General features: G+C 44.2%; 1 long non-coding RNA gene across 1 annotated transcript; it reads right to left on the reverse strand.

Annotated features, from left to right (window-relative positions):
* Positions 1-25,905, reverse strand: LOC146892205 (uncharacterized). Its single transcript, XR_015004775.2, has 3 exons — positions 25,740-25,905; positions 923-1,065; positions 1-446 (listed from the first exon to the last, which is right to left on the reverse strand). It is a non-coding gene; the product is annotated as an uncharacterized LOC146892205 (long non-coding RNA).
* Positions 25,906-27,145: the final 1,240 nt, after the last annotated feature.

The raw sequence follows: 27,145 nt of genomic DNA on the forward strand, positions 1-27,145 counted from the left end.
TAAAGCTAAACATTTATTATTTAGAGGAGAGGGAGATATTTATTACTTAAAAAGAGAAAATCAGAGAGACGTAAAGAGAAACATAGGGAGAGGTAGAGACATGTGTGTACACACCAAGAGACAGGGGACACAGAGAGAGAGAGAGTTTTAAGATGGCGGCGAGAAGGTCAGAAGTGGCTGGGGTGGGCGTGGTTAGTTCTTAAAGGCACCGCAAAAGAATAACATTCCCGGATCCTTTTTATAGTAAAAAGTAGAAGGTTAGACATTACAGTTTGAAGGAATTGGGGCGGTGAATTCTCAAGACTGCTTCCGGCTGATTTGTGGGCATCATCTTTGGGGGGGTGAGGGAGATCCGAGAGAAGCTGGGTTTTGGTCACATCCTGGCATAGTTGGTTTCTGCTCCCGACAGGTGTCTGTGGCATGGAAATGTCTGGTGTCCCTTGTACCTGGTTAGGGTGTTGGCAGAACAGAGGACAAAGTTAAATTGAGAAAAAATTTTTAGGACCAGGGAATTGAGAGGTTTGTATCTGACTTGTTTATGACGGGTTTTTTAATTTGGCTGCCTGGAACTTATAAGAAAAACAGAAGTTTTAGATATATATATATATATATATATATATTGTATTAAGAACTCCTTGGGTTTGTAAAAACAGAAATTATAATAAAAAATATTTTTATTTGGTGAGACAACCTGGCAAAACCTCTCAGCTATCAGACTGTCACAGATCTTTGAGAAGGATAAGATTTTACTTGAGTTACTGAATAAAAAATGACAGAGAACTTATTTGGTTGGCACCTAGAGCTACTCTTTTGGGTCCTTCCTGGTCGCTGAAGGTTGTATTTGACCTTGTTGTTTAGTGCAGAGCCTGTCCAGCTTTTGAAGACCCTGTGGACAAAGAAATCTTTAGGAAGACAGGCCTACCTTATCCTGGGCAGCTAGACTGTCGATTCCAGTGATTTTGTCCATGCTTGGAGTTCTCCAGTTTAGGTGAAAGGCAGTTTTTGCCCAATGGTCAGTGCTTGGCAGTCAAAGCAAACTGCAGATGGACGCTGGTCTTCTTCTGTCTTCTCGGAGGAAACAGAGTGCTTGCTAAGAGCCAACCTGTCTCTTTTTGTTATGAAAAGTTTTTTAAATAATTAAATATTTAAATATCGCATTCCCCAGATATCTGAGCAGTTGAGGGCTGATTATTAGGTATAGCTGCAGTATAGAATCTGTCTGGAAGGTTGGGTCTGAGTTTGACTGTATTGACTCTTAATAGGTAAGATCCACATTTGTAAAAAGACAGACAGAAAGAAAAAAACTGTTTGTAACATTAAGATTAGTGGCAGAACTGACAAAGGTAGAAAACAGCTTAAAAGTACATACCAGTTTAAAATATGAGAATTATGATTTTGTAGTCTGAAACGAGTTGAAATGAATAATTATTATACATAGAAAGATTGAACAGGAATTAGGCAAACTGCATGCAGTTAGCCTGGTGGCACTTAGGCAGACATGGTGCTGGAGAGGTAACTGGGAGTTCTACATCTGGATCCACAGGCAACAGGAAGAGACCAAGATACACTGACCAGGCTTGAGCATCTGAGACCCCAAAGTCTGGCTGCAGTGACACACTTTCTCCAGCACTACCACACCTACTCCAACAAGGCCACATCTCCTAACAGTGACACTGCCTATGGGCCAATGGGAGACATTTTATTCAAACCACCATAGCAAGATAAGCATAAATCTGAGTTCAGTCCCGAGCATCCATGTGAAAAGTCAGGCATAGCGGTGCACATTTATAATCCTGGTGGGTCTCACTAAGAAGTTCAGTCTGGCCGGGTTGTGGTGGCACATGCCTTTAATTCCAGCACTTGGGAGGCAGAGGCAGGCAGAACTCTGTGAGTTTGAGGCCAGCCTGGTCTACAAGAGCTAGTTCCAGGACAGGCTCCAAAGCTACAGAGAAACCCTGTCTCAAAAAACCCAAGGGGAAAAAAAAAAGTCCAGTCTGACCTTGAGCTCCATATCCTCCTGCAGCAGCCTCCTGAGTAAGTGCATTACTTATTCAGTAAGTAAGCACTGTCACACCCAACTTAATTCCAAGCATTTAAAAATTTGAAAAAAACTGTTCTTATGAGCCCTTCTTGAAGAACTACTGTGAGACCAAATTCAAAACAAATGACACACAGAATGTAAGGCAACAGTCACCCAAACAACACTGATCCGCAGAGAAGTCCTGAGTCCATGGTTAGAATGGAAATGCCTGGAGAAGACTTATATGTTCTAGAAAAGACAGGTAATGTAGCAGTACATGACTTGGAAATGCTACAGAGGGAGTACAAGAAACAAATGCAGAGAAACAGCGATGTCTGACAGAGGAATTCCCAAATTGACAAATTGAAAAGATACTGCCCACTCTAGGGAGGGGGGCTAGCCTGGAACTTTGTGATTTTTCTTTTTCCATGCTTGTTGGACTGGTTGGTTTTGCAGCACTCAAGATCAAGCCCAGAGCGTTGTGCGTGCTAAGCAAATTCTCTCCTGAGCTTCACCCGCTGCCTGATTTTCACAAGGAGCCCTGGGTATGTGAAGTGTATGCTGCCTGCCTGCTTGAAAGTAATGCATCTACTAATTTCTTCCCCATGATGAGAACAGAAAATATCAAGAGACTAAAACTAACAGGTTGTACAGACATTTAAAATGATCTTTCAGAATTAAGATAAAAGAATCAAAAGGCTGGAGAGATAGCTCAGCACGTAAAGTGCTTGTTGTATGAGGATGAGGACATGAGTTCCAGCCCCAGAATCCACAGGAGGGAGAGGAGGAGAAGGAGGAGGAGGAAGAAGCTGCCTGTGATGACACTCACTTGAAATCCTAGTGCTGAAAAGACAGAAAATGGAGAATTCCAAGAACTTGCTTGCCAGATATTCTAGCCATATCAGTGAATTCCAGGCTAATGAAACACTCTATCTCAAAAAACAAGGTGGGTGTTGGTAAGAGTGCTCAGATAGAGACACTTGTTGTCAAACCTGAATCCTGCAAATTGCCCTTTGACCTCTAAATACACACGTACGCCTAGGCATTAAAATAATAAAATAATCACAACAAAACAACTTAAAGGAACCTAAGGACAGCACCAAAGACTGAGCTCAGCCATCCACAAATGTGTACACACACTAAGAAATCATTAAAAACTGTCAGATTCATCTTGGGGGTGAATCTAGATATTTTAAAAGCAGTTGTATTTTAGACCTGGGGGCTATTTATAATAAGTGTTTCTACCTTAGTAACTGGGCATTCATGAGGAAATAAAGAATCAAGTGCTGTCACCTCTATGACTTGCTTCCAAACTATCCAGCCAAATCGCACACATCACACCTGAAGAGAAGCCACGAGCCGTTAAAGTAGGGAGCAGTGGCAAGCTGTAGATAGTGTGTCTGTGTGCACAAATCTTCCAAATTTTTGTAAGGGCAAAATTACCAAAATATAAAGCTATCCCTCTAAGAGCAGAATGTCAAGGCAGCAAGAATATCTTTTAGAGGAATCGGGAGTTGAGTAAACATCTCCCTCAGGAAGTATCTGGCTGTACAGATACAATCAGAGACTGGAAATAACTCTCAGGAAGATGAGCTCGCTATTGGGAGAGCCAAGAAAAGAACAGAACATGAAGAGAACTCACAAAGCTAAATATTGGCAGAAAGATAACATAGTTTTACTATGTGATTTTATGAAAAATTTTCAGAAGGGAGGAAATTCCCTAATGAAGATAAGTTAAGCAAAGAAATGACGATGGCACCCTCTTAAGAACGCTCTGTAATTAAGCTGGCATGGAGGGGAAGGATTGCAGTGAACACCATACCAAGATGAGATAATGAATCAAATGCTGTCAGAAATTTCAGAGTGTCCTACGAAAGGCATCCATGGACAGGATGGAAGGATCCAGAAGGATGACCCTTGGGCTGACAGAATGAGTGATGAAAGAAGAGAGTCAAAGAAGGGAAAACAACAGCTGCTTGGCTGCTTGGGGTCAAAGTGAAAACTGATTTTAAAAAAGTCGAGTCCACTCCAACTCTGAAGTGAGGGCTGAAGTAGGGAGGCATGAGCTGGAAAAAAGCTGGATGCTGACCACTGCAGGGCACAGCATCTCAACAAAGAATACACAGTCCTGTAGCAGGACCCAGGAGTCTTAGTAGCTAAGACAGGCAAAGAGGCTGGGGGCGGGGGAGACAGGGACCAGGGAAAGGGCTAGAGTTCTCTGCAGCAGAGAAAACGAAAACTTGTTACTAGGAAATTTAAGAACCAGGGGACAAACAGCAGGGCAAAGCTGAAATCTAATAAGACTCACAGTGCTCTTGATAGCCAGTTCATGACGGCAAGCAATGACTGCTGCAACAGGAAAAAAAAAAAAACTGGAAAGAGGCCAGCTGCCATCCTGGGACAAAATACAGCAAAGTCAAAATGCTGAGCTTCAGACATTGCTGACCTGACTACAAGAAGACGCAGGGGATAATATGAGGAACAATATAAAATATATCCCTTTTCTTTCTTCTGAGATCAATCACTCCAGAATGACAACAAGAATATGAGTCTAATCTGTCTGACTACGGGGCCACATGCAATTATCCAAGCTGCCTACCTAGAAAGCCAGTTCTGACCTGTGCTCCCATTCTAGTTAGCTTTCAGTTGCCGGGACAAAATACTATGACTAACGGCAACTTGAAGGGGAAAGAGTTTATTTCATCTTACAGAGAATCCAATGCAGAAACCCAAAGTGAGAACCTGGAGGCAGGAACCAAAGCAGAAGACACTGAAGAATGCTGTATAGTGGTCCCCTCACTTACTTCTGTCGAGCTACCATTCTTCTACAGCCCAGGCCTACCTGCCTAGGAATGGCACCGCCCACAGTGGGCTGGATCCTTCTACATCAATTAGCAATCAAGAAAATGCCACCCAGGTCAATTTATTAGAGGCAATAGTTCAACTGAGGTTCCCTTTTCCTAAGTGTGTCAAGCTGACAACCAAGATTAGGCACCCCACCTCTCCTGTGTCATGTTTTCTGGAGTACTTTCTCTTTAAGAGAAGGATTGGTCAAGTCAGTCTCTACCTAGCTCTAGACTCCTCAAGCATGATGAATGATGTAGGAGTGTCTGTGTAATCTCACTAAGAAGATGACACCACCCAAGTGGTTGACCCTTCTTTACTTGTAGCCACCTAAAGGACTTTCTTTCCTCAGAGATATTTTCTGGGGTTTCTCTTCTCTACCAAGAAAAGTTTCCCCACTCTGTCTTCAGGATCAGACATTCCATAAATATCAATCTTTTAGAATCTTGATTTCTTGGTCTAAAATCATGCCTTCCACCAGATCTTACCATGTTGCTGCCCATGCAGCTACCTCTACCTATGAGCAACTACTGTGTCTCACGCCATTGGCTCTTGGGACTAGGCAGAGGCTTCTTGGTCTGCTAGTGTGAGTCACTGTCCAAAACCACCTGCCCAGAGTGGGCTGAATCCTCCTACATCAGTTAGCAATCAAGAAACGAGTGGACCCTTTGGATATTTCCTATGCTTCCAAATAAAATTGAGTTTAGTTCACATCTTAGATGCATGCTTGACATTTAAAGTGTGGCTTTCCTTTTCTTTTTAATAGCCACGTGGATTCACTCTGGGGTTCATAGAAATCACCTCTGAATGGCTGGGGAAATGGCTCGGTGATTAGATTATTTGCCCTGCACATGTGAGGGTCAGATTTTAGATACTCAGAACCCACAAAAGTGCCAGGTAGACATGAAAGCCTGCTTATAATTCCTGCCTCAGAAGGCAAAAACAGGAGAGCAAGAGCAGGCTGGCTAGTGATACTAACCACCTGATCAAGCTCTGGGCTTGGTTGAGAGGCATTTTCTCAGTGAATGAAGTGGAAGAGTTGAATGATCAGCTCAGGTCTCCACATACATACACATCAACATTCACACACCACACACACACACACACACACACACACACATGCACGCGTCCTATCCCATGCCCCTACACCAAGGCACTGACATTATCTGTAGCTTCAGAATATAAGCTTGGTTCCTTAATGCCCTCATAAACCGAGTGACAAGACTTCTATTAATCAAACTGAGCTGTCAGCACAGGCACTAGTTTAAGATAGTAAACTTTTAAAAGATATGGGTGGGTGGATGGATGGATGGATGGATGGATGGATGGATGGATGGATGAGTGGGTGGATGGATGGATGGATGGATGGATGGATGGATGGATGAGTGGGTGGATGGATGGATGGGTGGATGGGTGGATGGGTGGATGGATGGATGGATGGATGGATGGATGGATGGATGGATGGATGGATGGGTGGATGGGTGGATGGATGAGTGGGTGGATGGATGGATGGATGGATGGATGAGTGGGTGGATGGATGGATGGGTGGATGGGTGGATGGGTGGATGGATGGATGGATGGATGGATGGATGGATGGATGGATGGATGGATGGATAGATGGATGGATGGATGGGTGGGTGGATGGATGAGTGGGTGGATGGATGGATGGGTGGATGAGTGGGTGGATGAGAGGGTAGACAGGTAAGTAGTGAGGGGCCCACAGCAAAGTTTTGCAACTTTATAGTTCACTTTCAGTTTGCTCTTAGATTTCTGTATTGTAGGTCATTGCCAATGTTCTTAGCAAAGAACTGGGTTTGGAAAATAATAGAAGTCAGGCAGATGGAAGGGGGGTATTCCAACAGAACCAAATTCTCACCCTGCCTACTCATGTACTCAAGGCAGAGTCCACAGAAGAATGACTCCTGAACAAAGCTATTGCCTCCTTCTAGCTCCAGCTTGCCACCTCTACCATCCCTGTCTCAATGCCTTGCCTGTGGCGAGGTCAATTTGGGCCCAAGATCAATTTGATCTACTATTTAGAGTGATCCTCTGCTTCCCATTTGAACCACCACTGCTTTGATTAGCAAAACACCTACCATCTCTAACAAGGTAGGGGACTCGCAGGAAGAAACTCATTCCTCTTTATGGCCTGGGTAATGTTTCATGTCAAAGTAGTGGGTGGATCTGCCTACATGTGCAACCAGCTTTTCTGTGATGCATGATGGAATGGGGACTGACTGTCAGCACAATGGCTGCTGCTCTCTGGGCTGGAACATGTAAATGCCTTGACTTGGGCTGAAGGGAAGGATCTTCGATAAAGAAACTTGTCTTTGGAGATCATGAGAATCCTAACCCCACCCCTCACTCTGCACAGCTTCTATTTTCCAAAAGGACCAGTGTCAATCAAATCTGCCAAGTATCAGCAGAGAGCATCCAAATGAAAGGGTTCTCTAGATCTTTGCACCCACACTTTGTGCAGGTTAGTTTTTATGTCAACTAGACACAAGCTAGAGTTATTTGGGTAGATTGAAAATGACCCTACAAGATTGGCCTGTGGAGTCAGTTGATGGTTGATGTGGATGGTACAAGTGGGTGGTACTATCCTGGGCTGGTGGTCTTGGGTGCTGTAAGAAAATAGGATGAACAAGCCATGAGAGGCAAACCAGGAAGCAGCATTCCTCCATGTTCTCTTCCTCCAGTTTCCTGTCACGAATTTATGGCCTGACTTCCTTCCTAGTGAATTGATTGGAACAAGTAAGCAGATATAAATCCTTTCTTCCCCAAGTTACTTTTCATGATGATGTTTTATCACAGCAATAAAAATTCTAACTAAGACACTTACTATTCAGATAAGGAAACTGGGGCTCATAGGAGGCCCACATATTCAAATACAGGTGAATGGAGAAGTGTTTCAAAGGACTTAGGTTGAATTCTCAGCACCTATATGACAGCTCAGAACAGTGTGCAACCCAAATTCCAGGGAATCTAATGTCCTCTTCTGGCCTTCACAGGTACTACAAATACATAGTACACACACACACACACACACACACACACACTAAAATAAATAAATATTTAAAAATAATAAATATACTAAACTCTTAAATAAGTGACTAGGATATTAATATTTGTCTGTTTTAAAAAAAAATAAAACTAAGCTGGGCAACAGTGATGCGCATCTTTTATCCCAGCACTTGGGAGGCAGAGCAGGCAGATCGCTTTGAGCTCAAGGGCAGCCTGGTCTATAAAGTGAGTTCCGGCATAGCCAGGGCTACACAAAGACCTGTCTTGGAAAGAGAAGAAAAGAAGAGAAAGAAAAGAAAAGAGATATTTGAATGGTACTACTTTTAACCTAACAGGTATCTTTTTACAGATAGACCAAGTTACCCTTCTTCCTAGTGAACATCCTCCAACACACACACATGCACACACACACAAGGGTGTGGCCAGCAAAGTGGCAGCTAGGCACCTTTGTACATCCTGCATAATCCTGGATAAGGATTTCTGATTAAGCTTTGTGGTGTGTGTGTGTGTGTGTGTGTGTGTGTGTGTTATGTATCTGTTCATATGTGTGAATATATATGTGTGCACAAGTACGTGCAGAGTCTAAACTCTGACATTTGGTCACTCTCTGCTCTACTATTTAAGACAGGGTCTCTCAATCAGCTTGCTGATTCAGCCAGACTGACCAGACTAACCAGCAACTGAGCTCCAGGACTCTATCTGTCTCTGGGCTGTGCTTGCAGATAGGTTTCACCACAGTTTTTGTGTGAGTGCTGAGGATCTGAATTCAGGTTTTTCTATTTGCTAGAGAAGCACTCTGCCTACTGGCCATCTTCCCAGCCCCCAAGCCCTGGGCAACCCCTCCCCACTGAAGACCTGGCTCACCGCAGAAAGTGAGGAAATATTTAAATAAGGAAAGAAGAGAAGAGAGAGAAAGAGTGATGTCTAACATCCTCAGCAAGCTGATAAATAAAATTCTGTGATGGAACAAAATGAAAAGACCTCCAAACAGCTGTCACTGGGTGTGGTATAGAAGAAAATGCGATGAAATACAGTCCAGTTAGTTTGCTTAAGTAACATTAAATTCCAAAGGAAAGCAGAAAGAAAGTCCTGCTGGCCTGACTTAGAAAGAAGGGTTAGGCAACTAGAGAAAATAGGTAGGCTTGTGCTTTGCCAAATAAAGAACAATCAAAGAGGTAAAGACAGGCGCTTTTCCCTAACTCAAACCGTTCACCAACTTCTCAAGCCAGACCAGGCACCTGACCTGGAGACAAATAAGGAGGTTGTTTTTATTAAACAGTCTTATCTCAAATCACCTGACTCCTTCACCTCCAGCTAATTTGGATCAATCGGTCTCTCTGGGTGACTATAAAATCCTTCCTTTCCTCCATAAACCATCTCATGAGGAAGTCTGACTTTTCTTTGTATTCCTGTGGTGGGGGTGGGGAGGAGGGGGCAGTGTAGAGAGCAGGGGAGCAAGTCCAGCTATGCCCAGAGATGGCGCCAGAGATGGCGTTTTCAATAAAGATGCTTGCCACCAATCTTCAAGACCCGAGTTCAACCTCAGAGACCCACATGATGGAAGGAGATAACCAACTCCTGAAACTTGTCCTCCGGCCTCACCACCCACCCACACATGCATCAATAAAATATAATAAATAGTGAGTACAGGGAAGCAAAAAAAATCAGAGATCCACTCTTTACTCTTTTGGGGGAGTATTATACAATCTTTACTGTGTCTATGTCTCAGTTCTTTAGACTAAATAAGCCCCTGGCATATTTTTGATGATATTGGGTTTGTGTCACTGCCGAATAGGGATTTCTGTCATTTCTTAAGGTCACAGATGTATTTGGGGGTCTATCAAAAGGACTGGAGGGGTACACATTTGTGGTTGTTCATGTATTCTAACAAATGACCTCTCAAGCCCTTCCTCAGGCCTTATCTGAAGTGGGGAGCAGAAGCTGCTTCGGGGAGTGCTCTAGAAGCTTAAGTGGTAACACCTAATATTAGGAATATTCCTGAGACGAGCCTCTCTGTCGAAGCAACTAGCCCCAATCAGACTGAATCAGATCGAATTAAAAGATACCCAGGTTTAATTGAACATCTGCACTTTTGGGTGACCCAAGGGGAAACAGAAAGCCAACCTACATGACCACCGAAGAGAAAGAGGGAAGACCTGTGTTTATTTTCTGGGGAGCAGTTTAAAGAGCCTGTGGGAGTGGTCTTGACCTTTCCTGGAGAGGGGTCAAGGTTTGGTGGGCTCAGGGGAGGGGGCTGGGTTTACACCTAACACTACCCACTTTGTACTTTAAAGGGGGTACCTCTGTGCACTACAAGGAGATGCTTGGAAACGACCTATGATTACATCCTAAGACCTTAGAGCAGTGCTTCACCCCACCAGGGTTGTATATTAGACACTCACAGTGTGCTACATAACAAAAACAAAACTATAGTCATGGAGTAGCAATGAAATCATTTTACGGTTGAGGGTCACCATAACATAAGGGACTGTATTAAAGGGTCACAGCAGGTTGAATGAATGGCTGGACACCCAGGAAGGTAGCACCAAGGTCTTGTGAGAGAGTGTGACTCTAAAGGATGTTTCACAAAGATAGAGGAAGCAGTAAGGGGGGACAAAAAAGGAGCAACCAGACTAAAAGGCCCTTGTGGTCCGAGGGAAGCCACTGGTTTCAGGGACAAGGAGTCCACCAAGCAAGATTCAGAAAGAGCAAGATGGGTAAACAAGGATCTTTTAGCACCAGTCAGGGCCAGCAGTGACACCCACTCAAGGGAGGCGTGTTCGTGGCTGGCTTTCACCATGCCTGACAATGACAGGGTCGGGTGGGTAGGGTGACATGGTCTGTGGAAGAATGAGCTAATAGAATCCAAGGGCTGCTTCTGGGGCTTTCCACCCATCATGGCCTCCCCTCTGCTCTCTTTCTATGCATGTCTTCCTCATTCTGCTTAGCTCTACTTTCCCCCAGAGGCAGCCTTTCAGCCCCACCTCGATCTGTTCCCCTAGGTGTGGATATTCCCGCCGGAATTTATACAAAGGGAGCTCTCGGATCCCTGGCAGCAGCACACCAGGATGGGGAGGCTCAGAGTTATGCAACATAGCCAGGATGCACCGCTTATTGGAGGCCACCGCTTATTGGACGTGTTCAACCATGAGTGGGAACTGGGCATACTCTTATTCTGAGAGGACTGGCTTTAGGAGAATAGTCAAGTCAGGGTTAGAAATATCCCTAGTTCTCCTGTTCTGGCACTGGTCAGGATACGGTGCTTCGCTGTGGATGTGACCACAAGGGGGCAGTGGCGCCCCATGATGACGTGCCACTGCCTGGCTTGAGGTGAGCCTGGAGACTAGGCTTCAGGGGAAAATTCCTAGATGTCCCAACCTCCCTGGCCCCCTCTCAGACCCTGCCCTTCCTCTCAGAGGTGCCTCAGCCTTTGGCACGTGCCTGACTCCTTCCCTTAGTTTCCTGAACTAGGCTTGATGCTGGAGCCCTTCGCCCCATTCAGCCTGGACCACTCTCTATTCCCGGGCACAGCGCGCAAAGAGAGCTTCTCATCCACCGTTGTCCCTTTCTGGGAGCTTAAAATCTAAATCAGGAGAGAACAGACCCTACAGGGCTGCTCCCTGGGCTCCAGAGGGCATCGGGAACCTGCGAGGGAGCAGAATGAGCACCAGTTTTCTCTCTCCTCCTCGGAGGTTCTGTATTGGAAGCAGCTTCCTCCCCCTTCTTTCCTTCTTCCCCTCCTCTACTTTTTTCCTCCCTTCCTCCCCTCCTCTTCCTCCTTTAAGAAGGGTCTTTGTTCTGAAGTCTAGAACTCACTAGGTAGACCAGGCTGCCCTTGACCTTTTAAGGATTCTTCTGCTTCAGCCTCCCCACGTGCTGGGGTTACATGCCTGTGCCACCCTATCTGGTTATTTTGAGCTATTTCGGGTTTCCTTTGAAGAGAGCTCTTGGTGGATGACGCAGAGGAATCTTAAGCTCAAGGCCAACCTGGGCTACACACTGTCTTAGGAAAAACAAGCCTCTTTGAAGAAAGGGCTCCACTGTTTGGGAGTAGGGGACAGTCTTTGAACTACTCCTCATAGCAGATAAAAATCTGGGAATGTCAGAGATTTGCCTGGCCACAAAAGGTTACCCTGGAGCCCAGGTCTCCTAAGCACCTGGTCTACCGATGACCCCACCCCCACTCCCTTGGGCCTATGAAGTGAGGGAGGGGTGAGTAGAAGAAACTCGCAGCTGCTGGAAGCATAGCAGAACAGAGGCAAGGGGACAGCTCAGGAGCTGAAGGGTTTATGTTTCGTTCCTAACTACCATGTACAAAAAGCCCAACTTGGTGGTGTAGGCTTGGAATCCCAGTGCTGGGAAGGTAGAGACAGCCTAGTCTAGTTTGACTTCCTGGCTCAAAAGTCAAACAAAATGCCTGAGGAATAGGATTGTATCTTGGCGCCCCTCCCTCCAGAGAGAGAGAGAGAGAGAGAGAGAGAGAGAGAGAGAGGAGAGAGCACCCTGACATACCACAAAGCAGGAAATGAAGGGGACACCAGTTGGGAAAGAATGGGAGTCTCAGAATCAAATCTATCCAACATACATGGGCTAACAAGGAGCCCTAGATGGTTCCACGGGAGCTGCAGTTTGAAGAAAGAGCTCACCATTCTTCCGTGGTTAGCTGGGAAAGCCTGGGAAAGCGGGCTCATCACACACTTATGGAATGCACAGGCCCTGAGTGCTGTGGCTTCAATATGCCTCAGGAGGGGCAGAACCTCGAGGATCCCCAGTGTGAAGGAGACAAGACCTGTCCTCATTGACAGGGTGAGGGAGATACCTTACTCCTGAGGGTCTCTGCAGGATGCTGCCCTCTGCCTTCCTATCTCTTCTGTCTGTCTGTACAGTCCTCTCATGCATATGCACTGACAGAATGGTGACATCTTCCAAGCTAGGGATTAAACGTCAGACCTCACACTCCGAGCTGTAGGCCCAACTCCTTCTTCTAAATTTTCCGTTTTGAAACAGGGTTTTTATTTTGAACCTGCAAATCATCCTTTCCCGGCCTCCAAGTGCTGGGATCACAAGTGTGTGTCACCAGCCTTGCTAGAAGGAAAGCTTCAATGCACTCCTATCTTAATTAGTGCCAAAGGGCACAGCCTCCTAGTTTCAAGAACCCTTCCTGGGCAATGAATCAGAGTTGAGGAAGGCTTTGAACTCATACTGCTAAGGGTGAGGCTCCAGACCTTATTTGAACTCAAGGTCTTTGACCCCCAGGGGACCCTCTGAGCCTTGGGGAGCAGCAGCCCTCGGGAGTTGGTTCACACTCTCGCCCGTGGTAACAGGGATGGTGTGAGAGTGCTACCCTTGCAATTGTTTCCTCCCAGACACAGGTTCTGATTCTTGGCCTGACTGCTAAGGAAATCGGGCTTGAGGGGAACGTACATGGTGGCTGCAAACACTGGAGAGACTGGTGACAAGAAAACCAGAACTGACTGCCCAGATGTCCAAGCCCTCTCAGGGAGACCAGACTAAGAAGCAGGGACCACTATCATCCCTTGCCAAGGAGAGCACGTGGCTAGATATCCCGCAGGAACTCGCTCATCGCCCTTGGCTGGACTTCTGTGTAGGGGAGGGCCAAGAGTATGAGCATGAGGGGACCCCAAATATGGTTCCAACCCCAAAACATTTGAATTTGCACAAACATAGTCGCTTCCTTTCTCAGGAATAGGAACACCCAACTCATTCATAATTATGGAAATCAGAGGCTGTGGCCTGGAACGCACCCTATCCAATGAGAAATGGACAAAGGGACAATGCCAGGGTACCAGCCCTCTTCCCTGCAGCCCAGGGAATCTAACATGTATAACCACAGAAGTACAGAATGACGGGAGCACCTGTCCCTGAGTGACAGGTATCTGTGTTAATTGGAGCTCATGCTTGCAGGACTGCCCTGGTTTGGCTGGTTGGCTTGGCCTGCACAGTATGGATTTCTGGGTCCCTGTTCTCCACTGTTGCAGGTGAGCCTGGTAAAGAAGAAGACAGGGTGCTGATGACGGGGAAGCCACAGTACATTCCTAGGCAGACGACTGAAGATTTGACTTTGCTTGGGAGACCTGCTTGCATTGGGAGACCTGCTTGCATTGTTCTCACCAGCCGGATATGGGACCATGTGGTAGAGTCATACCATAGCTGTGACATAGGTAGCTCAGCTCTGGCCTGTCCTTTTCCATTGGCTGGGAGCCGAAAGTGGACGCCAGGGCCTGGCATGGAGCCTCTTGCCTTGGCCTTTCCCATGCCTGGATTATGCTTTGGCTATACTCCCTGTGCAGGTCAAGCCAGTCCTGAACCCTGGAGGAACAGGAGAAGGGATGTGAACCTTGGGACTACTCTGCATGTCTGATGGGCCAGGCGGGTGCTTATTCAGTGAGGGAAATGTGGAAGAAAGGAAGGGGGTAGTGTTTCTGATGTTTCTGCTACCTTCTCCTTCTAGGGGTAGATGTCCACTCCAGAACTCAAAACACTAGAGAATTCTCAGGAGACACGAGGACATAGTGACATCAACACCAAGGACCCTTGATCACACACACACCATACAACCAGGAGGGCCCTAATGTACACAAGCCTAAAACCTACATTCACTTTTTTGATATAACCTTGCCATAGATAGATAGGTAAGTAGGTAGATAGACAAATAATAGATAAAGACTGAGACTTTGTATTTTTTGTTGTTGTTGTTGTTGTTGAGACAAGGTTTCTCTGTAGCTTTGACACCTGCCCTGGAACCAGCTCTTGTAGACCAGGCTGGCCTCAAACTCACAGAGATCCGTCTGCCTCTGCTCCCCAAGTGTTGGGATTAAAGATGTATGTTGCCACTGCCTGGTTGAGACTTTGTATTTTAAAGTCAATAAAGTTAATTAACCTGGAAAAACACAAAGTTAAGGCATGACTCTGATCCAAGGATGCTCTAGCTGCCACCAGTACCGAGATGGAGAGCTAACCAGGAGACGGAAAGAGAGCTGCAGGGAGGAGCGGCATAATGGAAGCAGTTGCAGTTTGCGATGTGCCGCCTCGATATGGAGGCTGGTGGAACAGAACACCTGTCTCCCTGGACTAAGAAGCCAGGCTCTGGGGCCCCAGCTAGGGACCAGCCTCAGAAAGTATGTGGATAGAATGTTCTAGATGAAGGTAATCTGAGGCATTTTGTGGCCAGTCTATTTGAAAGTTTGGTTCCTGGATACATTAGTTACTTTTCTTGTTTCATTTTGACTCACAGTTTGAGGGAATACAGTCTGGCATGGAGGGGAAGACCTGGTGGCCGCAGGCTGTGTGATGGCAGGGGACACAATTGGGCTCCTCATCTCCTCACATCTTAGTGGAATGTGAGCAGTCTCAGACAGGTTTAAATGAGGAGGGAAGATCCCTCCCCACTCTGGCCCACAAAATGGGTAGAACCATCCCATTGTCTTTAGTGTCAGAATAAATAAAAAGTTGAGAGTGAGTCGAGCACCCACGTTCATCTCTGCCTCCTCACCATGGGTGCAATGTGGCCTCACATTTTCCGTCCCTCCAAGAGACTGCGGTCATGATAGACCATAGCCCCTCAAATCACAAGCCAAAGTAAACCTTTCTTTCCTTAAGCGACTTTTGTCAGGTGTTTTATCATAGCAACAAGAAAAGCAACTGAACATAGAGGCTGGTAGAGAAAACACCTCACATTGATCTCATAAAAAGGTTTGTCCATGGCTCCTTCTAAGACAGCTCAGTGGAAGGGAGGAGCCAGGGGTTTTCTAATCCGTGCTGATACCACAAGACAAAGCTTTTGTTTTGTGTGGTCCCAAGATGATTGCCCCTGCCATCACGTTTATACCCTTTCCTTCTAAAGTCTTGATCCATATAATATACATGTCACTATCATTCCTATCTCAGTGGTCAAAATGGTGTCGTGTGGTCATACCTGGCTGCAAGAGAGTCGAGGACATGTGACTTAAAATTGAATTATTATTTAAGAAAAGGAGTTTGAGGGATTGGGGATATAGCTCAGTGAGAGAGTGCTTGCCTGATATGTGTAATGCCTTGAGTTCCGTCCCCAGTACTGAAACAAAATGGGGATGTTGCAACTGAGGGAGCCTCAGGGGATGACCCAAGGTCCGAAAGTAGAGCTGAAACTGGATCTTTTCATAGTCTCTCCTATAGGGGCTGTATTATACAGGCTCATATTTCTACATTGTATGGCAGCCAGAATTTCTATGGCCAGAATTGTATGGCCACAGTTTGCACCTGCCACACAGGAGGTGGTCACCTAGCCTTTCCAGACAAACTGACACCATCCTAAACAAAGGGTCAGGATATGCTAATATCTTTCTTTGCAATTTGGGAGGTCACCTGGGGAAGAGGTGTTAATCCAGTCTACAAAACAGGGCAGGCATACAGAGTAGTCAAAGATAGGAAGAGGTGACAAAATGGGCATAGAGAGGTATGGATGTGACCACACTCATTCTCCCCGCTACCTAGGAAACAGAGTGCTAAGGAATTCCCCCTCAGTTTATGTTTTGGTATAAAAGCTGTTTGGAGAATAAATGTGGGTGAATTTTCAGGATGTGAATTCAGGATTTCATGAGGGATCACTGAAAACTCCCTCCCGATAAAGTTGTGTGAGTTATGTCTTTATTCCCACACTGTGGTTTGAGAAATAATTTATGGCCCGGGCTGGTCCTGGACCCCGACACTTTCCCTCGGCCTTGGGTTGCTCTCTCTTCCTTCACCAACCTCATCAGACCCAGGCTCCACCCTGGTCCTGCTGACCTCAGGAAGTGGACTCAGCCTGTGGAGGCTTTGGTGGTATAGGGTTGCTGTGGCACTGGTTTCGTCTCTCCCACACTCTATGCTGGGTTCCTGGGAGCTTCCTAGCTAGGAGCTGAGGCAACTTCCCTCTCGCCTAGCTGGGGTCCTCCCCTTATCTCCTGTATCCCCCTCACAGGGGTAGAGGCGAGTGGGGTGGGTGGTGGTCCCGCTGTGTGGTCTTTTTCCTGAACCAAGGCCAGTCAGGTAAACAGCTGACAGCAGCAGATGAAATAACTTAGGAACTCTTTCCCACCAGATAGACTGATCTCGCATAGGCCAAAACCAACAGCAGCCCAGAGACTGCGTCCCGCCCACTGTCTGGGCTGTTCACCCCAGGCGTGGTTCCCTCTCTGGGCCTCTACTTTCCACTCCTGTTCTTCTGAGGATTAAGGATATGTGTGAAATAAGGGTTACAGGAAAGCAGCGGTTCTCAAATTGCTCACTACTGACACTTGGGGCTGGAGATTCTGTCTTGAATGGGACTGTTCTGGGCCAGATGTCACCTACCAGATGACAGTAGCACGCACTCTACCTAAACCCAAGGTAGTCAATATCTTCTAGGAACTCAGAAACCACAGATGGGAATTGAAAAGGTTCTAAATTATCAAAGTAAAAAGTAAAGGACAGATGGAGAGGGTGTGGAAGTGGGGTGAACAGTATCATGTACTCAGACTCAAAAGACTGTACAACCATTGGAAGATTAGATAAATCTTCACTGGCTAACCTAAGGGGCAGAGGTCATCAACAGAATTCTAGTGTTGAGGTCAAAATTGAGGCTCTGGGATGCCCAACCCTTGTTAGCCACTCAGCAACTTTGAAGAAGTCAGTCCTAATAAACGAAGTCAGCAAACCAGGCTGCCCTAGCTTCTTCCAACTCTCCTGGTATGCCACTTTCCTGGGGAGAAAAGATAGAGTGTAGGGCCTCCACAAAGTTCCTCCAAGCTTCCTGTCATCTCTAGAGACCGAGCTGCTACTGGACATGCAACTGAAACACAGAGGCCCTCAGAGCCAGCAAGCCAGTCCCCACCAGACAAGTGTGAAATTGTAGGGTGTGTAAGGTTTCAAACTGTGACAAGTACCTCAGAGAAACATGTTTTTAACTTTTTGCTTTTATGAACATCTGGGATAGAAGCCAATGCCTTGTCTAAGCCAGGGAAACCCTCTACCGTGGAGCTACATTCCCAACCCAAAAGCCAACGCCTTGTCTAAGCCAGGAAAACCCTCTACTGTGGAGCTACATTCCCAACCCAACAGCCTCTCTCACTCACTTTTTCTCTGGATTTTTAAAACAATATTTTATTAAGGGTTGGAGAGATGGCTCAGCAGTGAAGATCATTTGTTGCTCTTACAGAGGACCTGAGTCCAGTTCCCAGCACCCACATGGTACCCAGAACCACTTATAAGTCCAGTTTCAAGGGATCCAGTATCCTCTTCTGACCTTTTAGGGCACTAGGCACACACATGGTACATAGACACGTAGGCAACCAAAGCACCCATACATGTAAAATAAAAAAGAAATGAGTCTTTAGAAAAAATTCATTACATTTTATCCATGTGTGTGATAAATAAACAGTGCAAAGAAACAATAGAAAGATTATAATAATTTTTTAAAAAACTAAGACATCTGCCAACCATTTGAGACCGGGTAAGATCCTGCTGTAAAAGAACCAGTTTCTGGGGAGAATATGGACACATCTGGGGGAACTGAACTTAGAAAGGAGGGAAAAGACATTAGTTATGCATCTTCGCAGGCGTTATAACAGTGGTGTGATCATGTAGCAGAATTTTTTAATGTTACAATCTACAAATTGAAGTAGATTTTCCCCCCTTTTTGTAAGAATGGGAAGTGATTTGAATATGGCTCCCTCTCTACAGCCCTGACTGTAGTGGAACACACTATGGAGACCAGGCTGGCCTTGAACTCACAAAATCTGCCTGCTTCTGCCTCCAAGTGTTGGGATTAAAGGCGTGCACTCATGGCTTGAAGTAGTTTTTATTTTTATTTGTAAATAATAATTATATTTATTAGTGCATGTACATGAGTACATATGCCAGGACATATGGGTGCAGGGCCAAGGACAACTTGGGGAAATTGATTCTCTCCTTCTACCTTTACATGGATTCCAGAAATCTCATAAATTAAAGTTTGAGTTTGAGGACAGACTGGTCTTCATAGTGAGTTCTAGGCCAACCATGGCTGCACAATGAGACCCTGTCTCAAAGGTGGTGGAGCATGGAGGGAAAGAATCTTTCAAAGAGTTCTGCCAAAACATACATGGAGGGCACAGTTGGGCACATACCTGATAGCAGTCCAGGCTTTGTCGTCTCTACACAGTGTCCACCTGCCTCTTGAACTGAATACACCATGAGTATACAATGCACACTGGATTTCAGCTTATCTTAGAATGAATTCACTAATATTTTTGTAGTCAATGCACACCCAAATTATATTGGGGACATGTACACAAACATACACTAAATAAATATATAAAATCCCAAAAGACAGGCAAGAAGGCTCAGAGGGCACAGGCACCTGCTGTGTGAGACTGATGGCCTGAGTTTTATCCCCCAGGACCCATGAAAGGTGGAAAGAGTAATATTCATTTTAAAATGTAGACAAAATTATTTTTAAAGTAAATAACATATTGTTACAATCAATTCCTTCCGTGTGTGCATGTGTGGTGTGAAATTTCCCTCTGTATGCTGTGAATACCATTGGTGAATAAAGAAACTGCCATTGGTCTGTTGATAGGGAAGAACTTAGGTAGGTGGAGAAAACTAAACAGAATGCTGGGAGGAAGAAGGGCAGAGTAAGAGAGAAGCCATGGAGCCACTGGAGACAGATGCTGGGAACATTAGCCGGTAAGTCACTGTCACGTGGAGATACACAGATTAGTAGAAATGGGTTAAATTAATATGTAAAAGTTAGCCAATAAGAAGCTAGAGGTAATGGGTCAAGCAGTGATTTAAATAATATGGTTTCTGTGTAATTATTTCAGGTCTAAGCTAGCCGGGTGGTTGGGAACCGACAAACGGCTCTCTCCTTCTACAAACTGACGTGCCAATGTGGTGGACTAAATACATATAAAACCTGAGAAAGCTTAAAAAGGAATCCTAGACACAAAAGAACAGAGTTAAGCATGATTTAGTAGCAGCATTTTCTTGGGTGGGCTCTGTTTGTTAGAAGCAAGCAGAGCCTTAGCTCTTTTAAGAGAGGCATTCCTGACTCAGTGATAGCAGAAAAGCCGAGCCATTTTGAAATGTCTGCTTTCTGGGTTGTGCTGCCAGTGCAAACTCTGACTCTTTCAGAAAGGAGGTCTGGCTACAGAGCATTTGAGTAGGGTTTGTGAGCAGACTGCTGTAGTTTGCTTAATGGCGACATGGACTGGCTGTGTGCATGGCTCTCAGAAGGGCTAATAACTCAACATGCTGGACTGGGTAGGCAAGCAGAAAGTATTGTATGTATCATAATAATGGTGCAGCTTAAGTTTTAGACGTGGAGCAAGCAGAGAGTATCATATATACCCTAGTAATGGCACAACTTAAGTTTTAAGAAGCATTTAACATTTTAAAAGGCGCTCTTAGACAATAAAGAATTACAGATATGCAATAGAGACTAATCCAGATGAGTTATAGTGTTGGATAAATGTATATAGGCTTGGAAGAGAGAAGAAAAGGAGTAAAATAAAGTTAATGCTTTTTTTGAAAAAAAGGGGGGTAAAGTCTTTAAAGAGACAGAGTATAGATAGTCATAGATTAAAAGGAATAAAGAAAAATAAGGCAAGTGAAAATGAAATATTCACAGAGCATCTGGATTATGTATATTATTGTGTTATCTTTAAATTTTTTGACTGTGAATGTGCTAAGTACAGAGAGACATTTCATTGTATGGGCTGCTAAGTTAAACCAACATGTACATTATAAAGGTATCATGACTTCCAAATTTGGGTCTAAGAATATATTGCTTTGGAAAATTGGTTCTTCACATATTTTCACAGAGGATGAGAACCTGTGGATTGCTTCCAGACTGGTGTGATTTGATGAACCAAGAGCCCCTAAAAGCTTGCCTTAAACACCCCTCAAAAAAATACTTCACCCAATAAACAGCAGGAAGCAATTTGGAGAATAACTATGCACATATTCCCAAATATTATCTATAAATGATTCTTTATATGTAAAGGAAGATATGCTGTAGAGATTTGCATTGGTATGGATCTTGGTTTATTGATGCAAATTTAAGGTCAATATTGTTATATGTATATTTCTGCTCTTGATTAAGGTATTGTGATTGTGTAGTTCATTTTTAAAATGTAATGTATAATTAAGAAATATAGGCTAATAGATAATTATTTATAATAGTAAAGCTTGTTTTACTAGATTAGTTAGATTTTCTAGATGTACAGAAATGTATTTCAGATGGACAGGCATTCTTCAAACCTTTCAAAGACTACAGAATATGACATTTAAAATGTTTTAAGAGCTTAAGACTTTTCATGACAGTGAGACACATCTGTTCCTGGCAGCACCAATTACTTCAAGAGGAAAATGGGCATTGAAGAGGCTCCTTATGGAGTTGGTTAGCCATTTGGGCAAGAAACTGCTCTTGTCTGGACTGCTGGATGAACTGAACATGCAGGACCCACAGAGAAATGACTGCTGAACTTGCCTAAAGATGAGATGGTCCTCTGGGGTTCCTACTACACAAAAGAGTCTGACAGACATTCTGCAGGTAACAGAAGAAAGTGACTGACAAACTGCCAATGTAGGCAGAACTGCCTTTGAAACTTCCTGCTTCATGAAAAAGTCTGCTGGATACTATGGGCCTGTAGGCTGAAGATGGGTGCCCCAAAGGTACAGAAGAACTTTGAGTGACTGTCCAGGCAGCAAGATGTCTCTGTCATTTCTAGAGATTTGGAAGTTGCTTACTATGCACTTCCTGTTTACTTAGGTAATATAGCCTTCTGGAGTCTTTGATGGAGTTGAAGAATTTATAATTATAGTTTTAAATATTGTAACTATAATTCTTACTTAATACCTGTTTTGTTATATGTAATTTTACTATGTTAAAGTTAAAACCTTCCTTTTTTATTTAAACAGAAAAGGGGAGGTGATATGGGATTTCCCTCTGTATGCTGTGAATAGCATTGGTGAATAAAGAAACTGCCTTGGCCTGTTAATAGGGAAGAACTTAGGTAGGCAGGGAAAACTAAACAGAATGCTGGGGGAAAAAAGGGCAGAGTCAGAGAGAAGCCATGGAGCCTCTGGAGACAGACACTAGGAATGTTAGCCAGCAAGCCACTATCACGTGGTGATACACAGATTAATAGAAATGAGTTAAATTAATATGTAAGAGTTAGCCAATAAGAAGCTAGAGGTCCAAGCAGTGATTTAAATAATATGGTTTCTGTGTGATTATTTTGGGGTCAAGTGGTCAGGAACAAAACAAGAGACCTTTCTCCAACACATGTGTGGGTGGGTGTTCATGTGTTTGTGCTCAGGTGCACATGCTTGTGTGTGCACATACATGTAGAGGCCAGAGGATGATAACTTCAGATGATGTTCCTCAGGAACACCCCCCAACACACACACCGCCTTATTTTGAAACAAGGTTTCTCTTTGCCTGTACCCCACAATTAGGTGAGTCCCAAGCATTCCCTTGTCTTACCTTTCTAGTGCTGAGACTCAAGTGTACACCATTTTGCTCAGTCATTATTTTTATGTGGGTTCTGGGGTATCAAACTCAGGTCCTTGAACTTACATGGAAAGAGAGTATTTTACCAACTGAGCATCTCCCTAGTCTTTCTAATGTGGCTGCTAGAATATTTTTTTAACTAAGAACCAGGGTATAACTGATTGGTAGCACTCTTTTCTAGCATGCAAGAAGCCCTAAATTCCATTCCCAGCTCCATCAAAACATAATAAGTAAGTTTCATAAATGGCTCATTTATGTAAATAGCACTGACCTAGATGGAGAGAAAATGATAGTAGATGTGCCACTTTTTTAAAAACTTTTCTACAGAAAGGAGTGACAGGTATATGATTCTGAATGGAAAAATCTGCTAATTGAAGCACAGCAAATAGAGAGACTGGAGGATGCAGCACATGTGAAATCCAGGACTAACCATGTCTCTGAACTTTACAGCTACATCAGAGGCTGGAAAACAGAAAGAAAAGGTCTCAGAACTCCAACATAATTAGATACCCAGCCAAACTATCACAAAGATTTAGGGTCAAGAACTAGAGAGAAGGCTCAAAGGTTTAAAGCCCTTGCTGCTCTTTGAAAGAATCCAAGTTCAGTTTCCGGCACATGCATCTCCAGCAACAGAGAATAAGGCATTCTTTGTGAATGTCAAGTCACACATACACAGACCTAGGCTTGTGTGCTCATGTGTAGACACACACACACACACACACACACACACACACACACACGTAAAATAAATTAGCTAGAATGATAGTGCACTCCTTTGATCTCCCCACTTGGGAGTCAGAGCCAGGCAGATCTCTGAGTTTGAGGCTAGCTTGGTCTACAGGGTGAGTTCCAGTACAGCCAGGGCTACACAGAAAAACCTTGTCTTGAAAAAAACAAAACAAACAATTAACAATAAAAAAATAAGTAAAATAGATTTTGAGGCTAGAATGATGGATCAGTAGTTAAGAGCACTACTGCTCTTCCGGAGAACCTGAGTTCCTTCAGTTCTCAGCACTCATGCCAGGTGGTTCATAACCACCTGTAACTCCAGCTCTAACCTACACACACAAAAAAAACCACACACACACACACACACACAATGTAATTAAAAGTAAGTTTACCCCCTACATTATTGTTCAGAAAACTGTTTAAGAGAGTGCTCCATCAAACTAGGAAGAGAGAAAGAAAAACAAAAGCACTGAGTTCTGAAAACAGACTATAATGGAAGGAAGAGACAAAGGGGATTCCTAGTTAGTGGTGAAAGGATGTTCTGGGGCAATTAGGTACAAAACAGACCCTGATAGTAACCAACCAGCTAAGAGCAGAAAGATCACAGAGGCTAGAAGAGAAGTGTATATGGAAAAAATGAGTAGGACTGATAGATAATCATTTTGAGAGCTTTACAACTAACAAGGACTTGGGGAGTGAATGAGTAGCAGGAACATACAGATCCAAGTAAATAGAAAAACAAGGAGAAGAAAATGTCCAGGAAGAAGGAAGGCAGTGGGACTTCAGAAGTTGTTTTTGTAATGTACATATTCATAATAATGTAAACACTAAATTATGATCTAACCATAAATTTGCATCTTACTATATTGGCTAAAGAAGTTATGAGTGTGTATATAGGATATAGAATAGGGCTATTCTATATTCTATTGGTTTTATCTTGTTTGTATTTTTTATTACAATGTAATTTATTTTGGGTGCTGTGTGCTGGTGTATATGCACACCTGTGTGTGTGTGTATGTGTGTGTTTGTGTGTGTGTGTGTGTGTGTGTATAGATCAGATGGCAGCTTGTAAGAATCATTTTTCTCCTCCCTCCATATGGGTCCTGAAGACTGAACTGAACTTAGGTCATCAGGCTTGTCAACAAAAACCTTTAATTAGGTCCTCACCAGCCCTAGTTGTATTTTCTTTTGTTTAAAGAGTTTAATTGTTCTTTAAGAATTTCACATAATAAGCTTTGTTCATATTTACTCTCCTTCAACCACCTCATCCCAGATCCACCCTTTGACTTCTCGCCCAGTTTTGTGTCTTTTTCCTCCCATCAATGTCAACTTGTGCTACCCAAATATCCTTGTGTGTGTGCCTTCCACTGGAGCATGGCCAGCTTACCTGGGACTACACTCTTGGAGAAAACTGACCCTTCCCTTCCCAGAAACTAAGAATTGTCAATAACTCCTTGTCTATGGATGGGATTTTGTGATCAATTCCCTTCTCCATGCGGGGGTGTGTCTTGGGTTTGCATGGACTTTGAGCATGATGTCACAACTGCTGTACATTCCCAAGAGCATCTGCAGTGTTGTGTCTAGAAGACATTGTAGTTGTCCACCTCTTCTGACTCTTGCCCCCTTCCCTACCCCTCTTCTGCAATAATCTCTGTGCCTTTAGAGGAAGAGATGCATATATATGTTTCATTTAGGGATGAGCATTCTGCAGTCTCTTATTCTCTGCATCTTGGCCAGTTGGAGGTCACTATATCACCATCTACTGCAAATAGAAACTTCTCAGATGAGGCCCGAGAGATGACTTAATCTATGACTATAATGAAGGTCATTAGGAGCTGACTTAATATTGTATTCATTTAGCAGAATAACCATAGTATGTTCTTCCCTAGGGTCTAGGATCTGTCTAACCTGGGTAGTCAGCTCTAGAATGATGGTAGGTATGAACTTCATCTTATGGAGTGGGCCTTAGATCTAATTGGAAAGTGGCTGTGTATTTTTAATGTTAGGGAATGAACTTAGGGCTTCACAGCACTAGTGCTCTGCTCCTGAGCTACATCCCCAGTCTTGTCCTAGGAAGAGAATCTATACTAACTGAAGTAGAATAACAAAAGAGAATTATAGGAAGGGCTGGAGAGAAGGTTCAGTCATTAAGAGCACTTGCCACTCTTTCAGAGGTCCCAGGTTTGGTCCCAAGCACCCGAATCACAACTGCCTGTCACGTCAGATCTAATGTCCTCTTCCGAGCTCTACAGGTACCTGCTTGCACGCGGTACACATACCTGCACTTAGGTACACACACACACATTAAATAAATAAATACTTAAAAATTATCGTGGGAAATTTTTACAGAAGCTAGATGTTGCTTAGAAAAGTTAGGGGGAACTAAGAAGAAAAAAAACCCTTCGAAGTATAAAGGTGAGGAAAGCAATTCTTATTTCCCATTGTAAAGTATAAACTGACTTTCTGAAATTGTTTATACCTATCACTTTGCTAAAATAAAAGTTGACTTTTAAAGATAAAAAAGTAAGTCCAGATCATACAAGGCAAGACTGGGAACCAGCAGTGATTCCAGTTGCCGCCTGCTGTAGAAACTCCATCCGGCCTTACCTCATGACTCACAGGCTCCCATTGTTCGTAACCCTGCCACTCTCCTGCTGTGGGATGTGCATGTGCCCAGGTGGGAAGGGGGCAGTATGAACTTTCTGGTACCCTTTGTTTGCTGTGCTGCTCCGCAGCAGTCCCCAGAGGTACAGGCTTCCTTGCCAAGTGTCAGGCTTGGGGCACTCACTGCCAAGAAGGAGCAAAAACAATCTTAAAATACCCCTCCCCACCCACTGTGGAAACTCAGGATCACATGATTGAGTGTGACCTTTGAGACCAACTTGTCAACATCTGCAATAGGTAAACATCTACTCTTAAGCTGAGTAATTTTAATGACAGAAGATTGAAAAGTCCACCAAGGGTTCTTTACAATGATAAACTTGTGGGGCAAGACCTTTGTGTGTGCTAGGTCCTCTTGTGTGCATGGCACACATTTTATTGGGCCATCTCCCCAACCCCTTCCAAGCCTTCTGCTCACTATAACTCAGTGAGGATTAAAAGACTCCCCAAAGATCTCCAGCTACTAGCCAAAGTCTCTTAAACCACCACCAGGCTTGTGCCCAGGCCATTGGTGACTGTCAGCAAGGGACTGAATACGTGAAGGGGAGGAGCAAAGCACAAACTTAGGAAACCCCCCCCCCAGGACATCGCAACCTTCATAAGCTAATTGCCTTCCTTTGTCTGCACAGAACACTAGGATGCTTCCACAGACACTTAGAGTTCAGCCTGCAATGCAATCAAACTGTGACATACCCAGGGTCACTTCTGATGCTTTCCGGCATAGCCGCATCATGGCATCTGCTTCTTGGAGAACCAGAATTAAAATGTAGCACTTCCAATAAGTCACTAAAAATCCACGATTTCGTGGGCTGTCAGGATGACTTAGCAGATCGGGCACTTGTAGCCAAGCCTGATGACTCCAGTCATCCTATTGTCTTCTGACCTCCACTCATCTGTTTGGCACATGTGTGTTGCCTCCCGCACAATAAATAAATAAAATGTAAAGATCTGTGTCTTAGGATTTACATTGCTATGAAGAAACACCATGACCATGGCAACTTTTATAAAAAAAAAAAAAACAATTTAATTGGGGTGACTAAAATTTTCAGAGGTTTAGTCCAGTCTCATCATTGTGAAACATTGCAATGTGCAGGCAGACATGGTGATGGCTTCATTTTGATCAGCAGGCAACAGGAAGTAGTCTAAGATATTTGGCATGGCTTGAGCATGTATGAGACCTTAAAGCCTGCTTCCACAGTGATACACTTCCTCCAAAAGGTCACACTCACTCTAACATGGCCACACCTCCTAATAATGCCACTCACTTTGGGTGCTATTTCCTTTCAAACCACCACCGTCTGTAATTCCAACTTCTCTCTCCACCTCCACCTCCCACTATGGACATAGGCAGA

This window comes from Myodes glareolus, chromosome 12 (genome assembly GCF_982192425.1).
Source record: "Myodes glareolus chromosome 12, mMyoGla1.1, whole genome shotgun sequence".
NCBI lineage: Eukaryota > Metazoa > Chordata > Mammalia > Rodentia > Cricetidae > Myodes > Myodes glareolus.